At 46.3% G+C, this 9,729-nt stretch overlaps 1 long non-coding RNA gene across 17 annotated transcripts in view; it reads right to left on the reverse strand.

Moving 5' to 3' along the window:
• LOC100859072 overlaps positions 1 to 9,266 on the reverse strand; it is a 38,150-nt gene extending 28,884 nt beyond the window's left edge. For all 17 annotated transcript variants that reach the window (XR_006932347.1, XR_006932352.1, XR_006932357.1 and 14 more), the window contains exons 1-3: positions 6,904 to 9,266; positions 4,372 to 5,196; positions 2,516 to 2,643 (exon numbers count right to left, since the gene is read on the reverse strand). This is a non-coding gene — a long non-coding RNA (uncharacterized LOC100859072). The remainder of the gene's footprint in view (positions 1 to 2,515; positions 2,644 to 4,371; positions 5,197 to 6,903) is intronic.
• Positions 9,267 to 9,729: the final 463 nt, after the last annotated feature.

Raw genomic sequence — 9,729 nt, forward strand, 5'->3', positions numbered from 1 at the left:
TGTGTGTATATATATATCTGTATATGTACATATATATACCTATATATATATGCATACATAGATACACATATACATATGTACATGTATATGTATGTATATATATTCATGCACACATGCACACACACACACATTACAAATATATATAAATGTATATATATACACACATAAGTATTATATTTATTTTTATTATTTTCATAACTATTATCCTTTCCCACCCGCCCCCTTCTTCCCTTTTGTTTTTTTCTCCCAAATGCCCTCCCCTGTCCCAGTAAGAATTAGAGTGAAGGGCGCGATCAAATAACTGTGCAGTGCTTAGCTACTGCCAGGTTAAACCACAACACTGGGGAAGGTCATGAAGACAGGAGGAAATTTAAGTAATAGGATCCTTCTGAAGAGAGATCAGTGTGCAAATTGCAGGGAAAGGGGACTTTGGAAAAAATCAATGCCCAAAGTGACAAGTAGTTAATTGGATAACCCCATCTGCACATAGTCTGAAGGCACATTTACTTGTGACTGATACAGAAAATTTGTGCAGATTTGGGATTGAGAAACTAGATTCCCCTAAAGATCCCATGGTTTCAGATAAGCTGCAGAAGAGGACAGTTAAATTCTTAAGTCGACAGAGGGGCAATGTATTCTTGTACTAAATAGCTGAAAAGGATCAAAGAGCAAATTCCATATGTCAGTAATTGCTACTATAGGAAAACATGAGATAAGACTTTTCTTTCAACTGATTAAGTGTGAAATTGGAAATAAAATACTTACACATGATTTTTTCTATGTGCTAGAATGTGCATTACCTCTACTGAGAATGGATTTATTAAATAAATTGGAAGAATATGTAATTTTAGATCAGAACCAAGTTTTAGTACAATACATACATGATGTCTTGTTGGAGGCAGATATGTTTGAAGAATGTAAAGAGACAGCTATCAGCTTATTGAACTTCCTGGGGCTAGCAAGACACAGAGTGCACAGAAGAAAGCACAAAGAATGCAGAAAATGTGATTTATCTTGCATTTGAAATATCCTAGGGACAAAGAAAACTGGGATCCATAAGAAAGAAGGTGACCTGGACATCCACACTCCTCTCTTCCTCCTCCCCTTCTTCCCCCCCCCCCCCCCCCCCCCCCCACCTGCCAAAAAAAAAAAAAAAAAATCAAAGAGAGAATTTAAAGGATTTCTAGAAATGGTTGGATGGTGTCACAGCTTTGCTGTGAAGGAAGAGCAGAAGGCTGGGTAAGCCACTGTCACTCTAAAAAAGGAAATGAAGGCAAAACAGTTATCAGTGAACACATGAACACATCTACTCTGAAGGCTGAGCTGCTTTAACTTGAGCCCTGGAATTATAAGGAAAGCTGTCTAATGTCTTTACTAATGCAAAATACATTTTTTGACTAATATATGCTCACAGTGCAATTTAGAAAGAAAAAAGGATTGTAATCTTCACAAGGAATCCTATAGAATACAGTATAGAGGCTAAGTAATTACTTGAGGCAGTTAAGAAACATGAAGAAAAAGCAGTGATACACTGCACAGCACATTGATTTAAACAAACTGGTATAATTAGAAGGAACAGAAAAGTATATAGGCTGCAAGAGAAGTTCTCTATAAACAATTTCAGCAACCTTCTGTCTCAAAAAGAACTTAAAAAATTCACATACCTAAATGCATAGAAAAAGAAAACAAGCTGGACAAAAAATTGTAACGCATAAAGATTGTGAAAGGACGGTGGGTAACTTCAATTGGACAATGTGTTGAAACTCCATAAATAATGAAGGAATTAATTGAGTGAACTCATAGGTGTGTGCATATACAAACTGAAGCTTCAAATGAGATAGTAAATAAATACACAGTAGGAAATAATATGGTACTGATTGCTAAGACTGTTTATACAGTAAAGTGAAATTAGTGTTAAAAAAAAATTAAAAAAATCTTAAAATCCAAAGAAGACCTCCTCCTGGGGAGATGAAAAGTTTCACGCCCAGGCAATACTGGCAAATTGAGTTTTCCAAATTATCTCACTGTAATGAATAGAGATGTTTGTTAGTAATTGTTAATTCTTTTTCAGGATGGCCTGAAACTTTCCCATGCCAAAGGAATATGGCAAAAGAAGTAATAAAGACGTTGTTAAAAGAAATTATACTAAGATTTGGGAATACAAGGAGATAGAAGATGTTCAGATAGCGAACCTCATTGCAGTCCAGGAATAGCAAAGAGGTGTCAAGATTTTTAGAAATTATATGAGATTTATATATTTCATAGAGACTGCAGTCTAGTGGAGATGTAGAAAAGATGAATCAGGCAATGAACATGCAGCATGAAAAGTTGTGTCAGGAAGTCCAGATGAAGTGGATGGAGGTTTTGCTTCTAGCTTTATTAAGAGTTAGAATAACTTCTAGGATTAGAGAAGGAAATTGTTCATTTAAAATTTTGCGTTGGAAACCTCACACTGTAAATTTAACAGGGAAGGAAACGAATGTATCTTAAGGAATATCAGATTTTCAGTGATTACCTGGCATCTTTGCAAAGAATTCTTGCATGTCTCCAGAGGTACATCCAACTGAAAGCTCTTCTGCCTTTGATTTCACTTGTATCTCCATTTAAGCTAGCCGGTCAAGTATATCCTCCTGGAAAGAAAAGCTGCCGACACAAAAGTGGAAGGGAGTTGACATTGTACTACTGACAACAAACTAGAATTTTACATGAGATCCAGAAAGATGATAACTCTCTTGGATTTGAAGAGACATGGAAATGGCCAACATTCTGATTCCCTCATTTAAGATTGTGGAAGGTCATAGCAGTTGCATTTCTAGTAATATCAGCTGTGGAAGGTCATAACAGTTGCATTTCTAGTAATATCAGCTATTGTTTGACTGTATGTTATATTGTAGTGTGTATTTAAGTGTTGCACTAGGCTAACTAACTAAACTTCAGAGAAAATGAGACTGATCAAACCTTTCTTGTAAGAGAAGTCTCAAGGGGAGGAATTGTTAAAAAATAACTTATGATACTTAGCTAAAAATGTTTGAATAGTACAAATAATACAAATAATACAAATACAAACACTTTGTACTTCTTATGTGTTAAGACACTTAGTATATTTAATTAACAACAACCCAGAGTAAATAAGCTCCAAGGAGGAAAATAATCAGGATGTTGGCAACTTGAAAAAAAAACCTCAAGGCCCCTGAAGCTTTAGCTGAACTCCCTTCACTATAATATTAAAAATCATGGCCATGGGTCACAAAACCCTTGAGACAGTGAAGACACTTCCCCTGAGCTTGAGTACAAGAGGAGGTACTAAGCAGAAGTATTATAATTGCATGCAAATTACTAAGAAATAATTCAAAAGAGGCCGGGTTGGAAAACACATAACTTGTGCATAAAATCGCTTCAATGTGTTAAATGCATGGGAGGGAAAAAGAGCAACTACAATTCTACAATAATGAAATACAAAATCACTTCTAAATCAGAAATTACTGAATTATTGCAGAGAAGCTGATAAATGCTTGATAAAGTCAGGTAAACAAAGGATTGTGTGGTGTGGTGCAGTCTACTAGGTTGAACAAAAATGATGGTAACTGAAAAAGAGCTATCAAGAGGTAGAAATCAAATGCAAGTATATCCCCCCCTGAAGCATACCTATGGAAGTCATAAGATAGTCCCTAACAATAGACTCAGGGCCTTTGGCTGACCATGTAAGATGGCTGGAGGATGATTACAGCTGCAGAAGCTGCCTCCTAAAATGACTTAATCTTACCCTCTGAATTCTCCCACAGTTACCTTGCCAGTTCTCTCCCATAACCCACATGGGCAGAGTGAGCAAGCAGCTGTATGGTGTTTAGCTGTCTGCCAGGTGAAACCACAAGGACACAGTTGTCAGGGTGCAGAAATTAAACACATGTGAATCCTCTGGGAAGCACATGTATGGAAAGGACAAGATATTCCCTAATTATGCCCTTGGGACCTTTGAGCCATGTTGTTAGATTGCTGGCTCTACAGAAGGCGCAGCAGCAGTGAACCCTGCGTATTCAGTAGTGGCTTTGAGCCACAGAAGGCAAGGTTAGCAATTCACGTGTCCCTGCTGAAATACCTGGGGACCTGTCATTCACTTGAAACCCTGAAAAAAAAAAAAAGCTCCTGCACGTAAGAGTATATGCACGTAAGAGTATACCACACTACATAAATACAGTCATGACATACAGGTCATGTGCTCTTTCCCTTTTTCAGCTGAGAGCAGAAACTGTCCACTTTACAGTCTTGACAGGAGCAAAGAACCACTCCCCAAAACTCACTGTTCGCCCCACACACTGAATTTATTTTCAAATCCTGTTGACTAAAGGCACTGCGCAACAGAGTGATTCTTACCACTTGGATGGACAAATGGTGATCACTCTGGCAGGCACAGATGATGCTGATGTGGCTATAGCTGCTCCGAAGAACCAGACCTCTGGCAGGCCACTCTTCCCAGTTACCAGATGGCAGCGCTGCGTAGTTTCCATGCCAGGATACCAAAAGTGTCATGGATGAAGTACTGGATCCAGTGCCAATCACTTATTGCCCAGAAGTAGGAAGGATCAAGACTGGGACTCCTTCCCACAAACCTACAAAGGGAGGTGCCATTTTGTAGTCCACATTCCAATCTGAGGTGCCATCATTTCACAAATCTTCAAAATCCATATGTATTTATAGTGATAAAAGGTTGGGATTCTGGCTTTCACATTAACTCTTACATAATCTCAGGCCTCATTCTGATTGGATGTCCAATTCCTTTGGTTCAGAAAGTGCTCAGGTGAAAAAACATCCCCTTTCATAGAGACTTGCACAATGTAAACACATACAGGTGCTGCCACTGAGTTGTCTTGGAAGCCCCTGCAAAGAAGTAAGGGCTGACCCATCTGTGAAACAGTATGTTCCATATGGCTCCAGTAGTGCTGTTGCATGACAGAGATAATCCCTATGGGGGTAATCCCTATGGGGGTAATCCCTTGGGAATACCTCAAGATGGTAGTAGCTCAGGGAAAACATACTGAGCAAAGGTAAAAAAATAAAAAATAAAAAATGCTAAATTCTTCCCCTGAACCACAGTAGTGAAGATGAAAATGTCTGATGAACAGACCCAACGCAGGCCACGGCAACAAATGGATATGGAAGGAGAAAAATCTAGTAGAGAAGGAACACCAGGAGCAGCTCCTGCCAGAAGAGAAGAGATTCCATTAAGACCAGTTCACAAAGGATATACAGATGGAAACGCATGATAAACCGAAACATATTACTCAAACTAAAAGAAGCCTGCATAGAAGCAAAACAGAAGAGAAAGGCTGAAGGACCAGCAAAGAATAGATGTGATGGACAAGTACTAAAGCTGTGCCCATACCTGTGTTCCACACCCTCTGAACAGGCCCACAGCATGACTAAAAATTTCCATCGTAGCGTTTGATGCAGCCGTGGAAAAAGCACTCATCACATTCAGGAGCTCTCGGCACGCCATCAGTGATGGCAGAGCACTGCAAGAACAAGGGTCTCTTTGATATTCAACACCTTGTCATGCGGAAGCACGTCTCTTGGGCCCAAATACTCAGCTCGGCACTGCTCTACTTGAGGAAACGACTGACAAAGGGCATAAAGCAGGCTCTTCTGCTGCACCCCTCTGTCACTCCTCCCATCACAAGTGGTCTCATCACAAAGAGAACCAGCTGTGCAGCAGACTTCAGGGCCTGCAACAGCTCCCGCGGCTGTGCACAGACCTGTGTTCCCCGCTCCCTGAACAGGCCAGCAGCGTGACTTACACTTTGACACGGCCTGTGCAATTCCTTCTTTTGGGAAAGCACGCCACCTTTCTTCTAGCACACGCAAAGAAAACTCTGCTCTCTCATTCCAGCTTCCACGCCGTGGTTTCTGGCAACTCCAGAATTACCCAGCATCAGCACTGGCCAAACAAAAACAACCGGAGCTCACCATTCCTAAAGGGACTCGTCTCACTGACAACAAGCATCTGTTCCAAGCAGTGGTGGTTGTCCCGGCACATGACTTTGGTACGGCTAGAAGAAGACCATACTCCGTACCGTTTCACGTCATGCACAGCAAGGAAAGAGGGCCTAAGGAAGAAGGAGCTGTTCACCTCGGGAGTGATGGCTTTGTCTTCCCAGCAAGCTGTTACACGTGCTAAACCCTGCTTCCCAGAAAGCAGACGAGCGTCTATCTGCCTGCCCAGGGGGAGCAGCAAAAGAATTCCTGGCTTTGCTTTGCTTACGCCTGCAGCTTTTGCTTTACCTCTCGGAACACCTTTATCTCACCCTCTGGATTCTCACACCGTTGCCTCACCAGTTCCATCCCATAACCCACACGGGCAGGGTGAGCAAGCAGCTGTCTGGCGTTTAGCTGTCTGCCAGGTGAAACCCCAACGAGAAAGCATTTGTCAGAGTGCAGAAATCAGACCCGCGCGGATCCTCCTAAAGCACACGTATGGAAGGGATAAGACATTCCCTGCGGATACCCTCAGGGCCTTTGAGCCATGCTGATAGATTGCTGGCTCTGCATTTTTGTGGCTGCTGAAGGCGCGGCGGCAGCAGTGAACCCTGCGTTTTCAGTAGTGGCTTTGAGCCACAGAAGGCAAGGTTAGCCACTCACGTGTCCCTGCTGAAACACCTGGGGACTTGTCGCCCGCTCGGAACCATGAAAAAAGACGTAAGCACGCACCGCACCACATAAGCACAGTCACGACGTACAGGTCACTCTTTCTCTCTGCTTCCCTGCCGAGAGCGGAAACCACACGCCTGGGGGTCTCCAAAGGAGCAAAGAACTACTCGCCAAAACTCTCCGCCTGCCCCTTTCCTGCTCCCGGAATTTACCCTTTCAAGCGCTTTGACTAAGGCTGGTGCGCAACACAGCGCTCCTTACCCACTGACCGGCCAAACGCTGACAGCTCTGGCATGCAGAGCTGACGCTGCTGTGGCTGCAGCTGCTCCACAGACCCGCACCTCTGGCCTGCCGCTCTGCCCGCTCACCAGCTGGCAAGGCTGCACGGAATGCAGAATGTGTGCCGGGATGGGAAAAGTGCTGCGGGTGAAGGACCGGACCTGCTGCCGATTGGCTGTTGCCCGGAAGTAGGTGGGGCCATAGCCGGAACTCCCTCCCACCTACCTACATAGGGAGGCGCCATTTTGTTGGAGCCTGCGTTCCACTCTGAGGAGCCGCCATTTCATGCCACTCCGTACGCCACGTGGTTTTCTACTGCTTAGGGCTTGGCTCCCTGGCTTTTTCTTTAGCTCCTTCATATTCCCAGGCCTCCCTCTGACTGCGTGCCCAATTCCCTTGCTCCGGGAAGTGCTCACATGACAAAACAGATCCATTCCTGCGCAGTCGCACCGGGCAAAGGCGTCCCGGTGCTGGCGCTGGGGGCTGCCTCGTGTCTGACACGGGGGTTTCTGGAGACCAGCGGTACTACGGGCGCTTTGGTCCCAGCTAACAGCTCCGCCGGCTCCACTTCTCGGTTGGCAACAGCAACTCACTCGCGCCTCCCGCATAAGGATCTGATGGGAAATGCCTCGCCCTTTAAGTGCGCCGCCTCTTGCCTTGTGGAAAGGCACAGACAACCAAGGGCAGTCCCCGCCAGAGGGCTCCACTCATTTCCATCGTAGCGTTTGATACAGCCGTGGAAAAAGCACTCATCACATTCAGGAGCTCTCGGCACGCCATCAGTGATGGCAGAGCACTGCAAGAACAAGGGTCTCTTTGATATTCAACACCTTGTCATGCGGAAGCACGTCTCTTGGGCCCAAATACTCAGCTCGGCACTGCTCTACTTGAGGAAACGACTGACAAAGGGCATAAAGCAGGCTCTTCTGCTGCACCCCTCTGTCACTCCTCCCATCACAAGTGGTCTCATCACAAAGAGAACCAGCTGTGCAGCAGACTTCAGGGCCTGCAAAGGGCCCCCTACAAAACGCTCCCGCGGCTGTGCACAGACCTGTGTTCCCCGCTCCCTGAACAGGCCAGCAGCGTGACTTACACTTTGACACGGCCTGTGCAATTCCTTCTTTTGGGAAAGCACGCCACCTTTCTTCTAGCACACGCAAAGAAAACTCTGCTCTCTCATTCCGGCTTCCACGCCGTGGTTTCTGGCAACTCCAGAATTACCCAGCATCAGCACTGGCCAAACAAAAACAACCGGAGCTCACCATTCCTAAAGGGACTCGTCTCACTCACAACAAGCATCTGTTCCAAGCAGTGGTGGTTGTCCCGGCACATGACTTTGGTACGGCTAGAAGAAGACCATACTCCGTACCGTTTCACGTCATGCACAGCAAGGAAAGTGGGCCTAAGGAAGAAGGAGCTGTTCACCTCAGGAGTGATGGCTTTGTCTTCCCAGCAAGCTGTTACGCGTGCTAAACCCTGCTTCCCAGAAAGCAGACGAGCGTCTATCTGCCTGCCCAGGGGGAGCAGCAAAAGAATTCCTGGCTTTGCTTTGCTTACGCCTGCAGCTTTTGCTTTACCTCTCGGAACACCTTTATCTCACCCTCTGGATTCTCACACCGTTGCCTCACCAGTTCCATCCCATAACCCACACGGGCAGGGTGAGCAAGCAGCTGTCTGGCGTTTAGCTGTCTGCCAGGTGAAACCCCAACGAGAAAGCATTTGTCAGAGTGCAGAAATCAGACCCGCGCGGATCCTCCTAAAGCACACGTATGGAAGGGATAAGACATTCCCTGCGGATACCCTCAGGGCCTTTGAGCCATGCTGATAGATTGCTGGCTCTGCATTTTTGTGGCTGCTGAAGGCGCGGCGGCAGCAGTGAACCCTGCGTTTTCAGTAGTGGCTTTGAGCCACAGAAGGCAAGGTTAGCCACTCACGTGTCCCTGCTGAAACACCTGGGGACTTGTCGCCCGCTCGGAACCATGAAAAAAGACGTAAGCACGCACCGCACCACATAAGCACAGTCACGACGTACAGGTCACTCCTTCTCTCTGCTTCCCTGCCGAGAGCGGAAACCACACGCCTGGGGGTCTCCAAAGGAGCAAAGAACTACTCGCCAAAACTCTCCGCCTGCCCCTTTCCTGCTCCCGGAATTTACCCTTTCAAGCGCTTTGACTAAGGCTGGTGCGCAACACAGCGCTCCTTACCCACTGACCGGCCAAACGCTGACAGCTCTGGCATGCAGAGCTGACGCTGCTGTGGCTGCAGCTGCTCCACAGACCCGCACCTCTGGCCTGCCGCTCTGCCCGCTCACCAGCTGGCAAGGCTGCACAGAATGCGGAATGTGTGCCGGGATGGGAAAAGTGCTGCGGGTGAAGGACCGGACCTGCTGCCGATTGGCTGTTGCCCGGAAGTAGGTGGGGCCATAACCGGAACTCCCTCCCACCTACCTACATAGGGAGGCGCCATTTTGTTGGAGCCTGCGTTCCACTCTGAGGAGCCGCCATTTCATGCCACTCCGTACGCCACGTGGTTTTCTACTGCTTAGGGCTTGGCTCCCTGGCTTTTTCTTTAGCTCCTTCATATTCCCAGGCCTCCCTCTGACTGCGTGCCCAATTCCCTTGCTCCGGGAAGTGCTCACATGACAAAACAGATCCATTCCTGCGCAGTCGCACCGGGCAAAGGCGTCCCGGTGCTGGCGCTGGGGGCTGCCTCGTGTCTGACACGGGGGTTTCTGGAGACCAGCGGTACTACGGGCGCTTTGGTCCCAGCTAACAGCTCCGCCGGCTCCACTTCTCGGTTGGCAACAGC

The sequence above is a fragment of the Gallus gallus genome, chromosome Z (genome assembly GCF_016699485.2).
Source record: "Gallus gallus isolate bGalGal1 chromosome Z, bGalGal1.mat.broiler.GRCg7b, whole genome shotgun sequence".
Classification (NCBI taxonomy): Eukaryota; Metazoa; Chordata; class Aves; order Galliformes; family Phasianidae; genus Gallus; species Gallus gallus.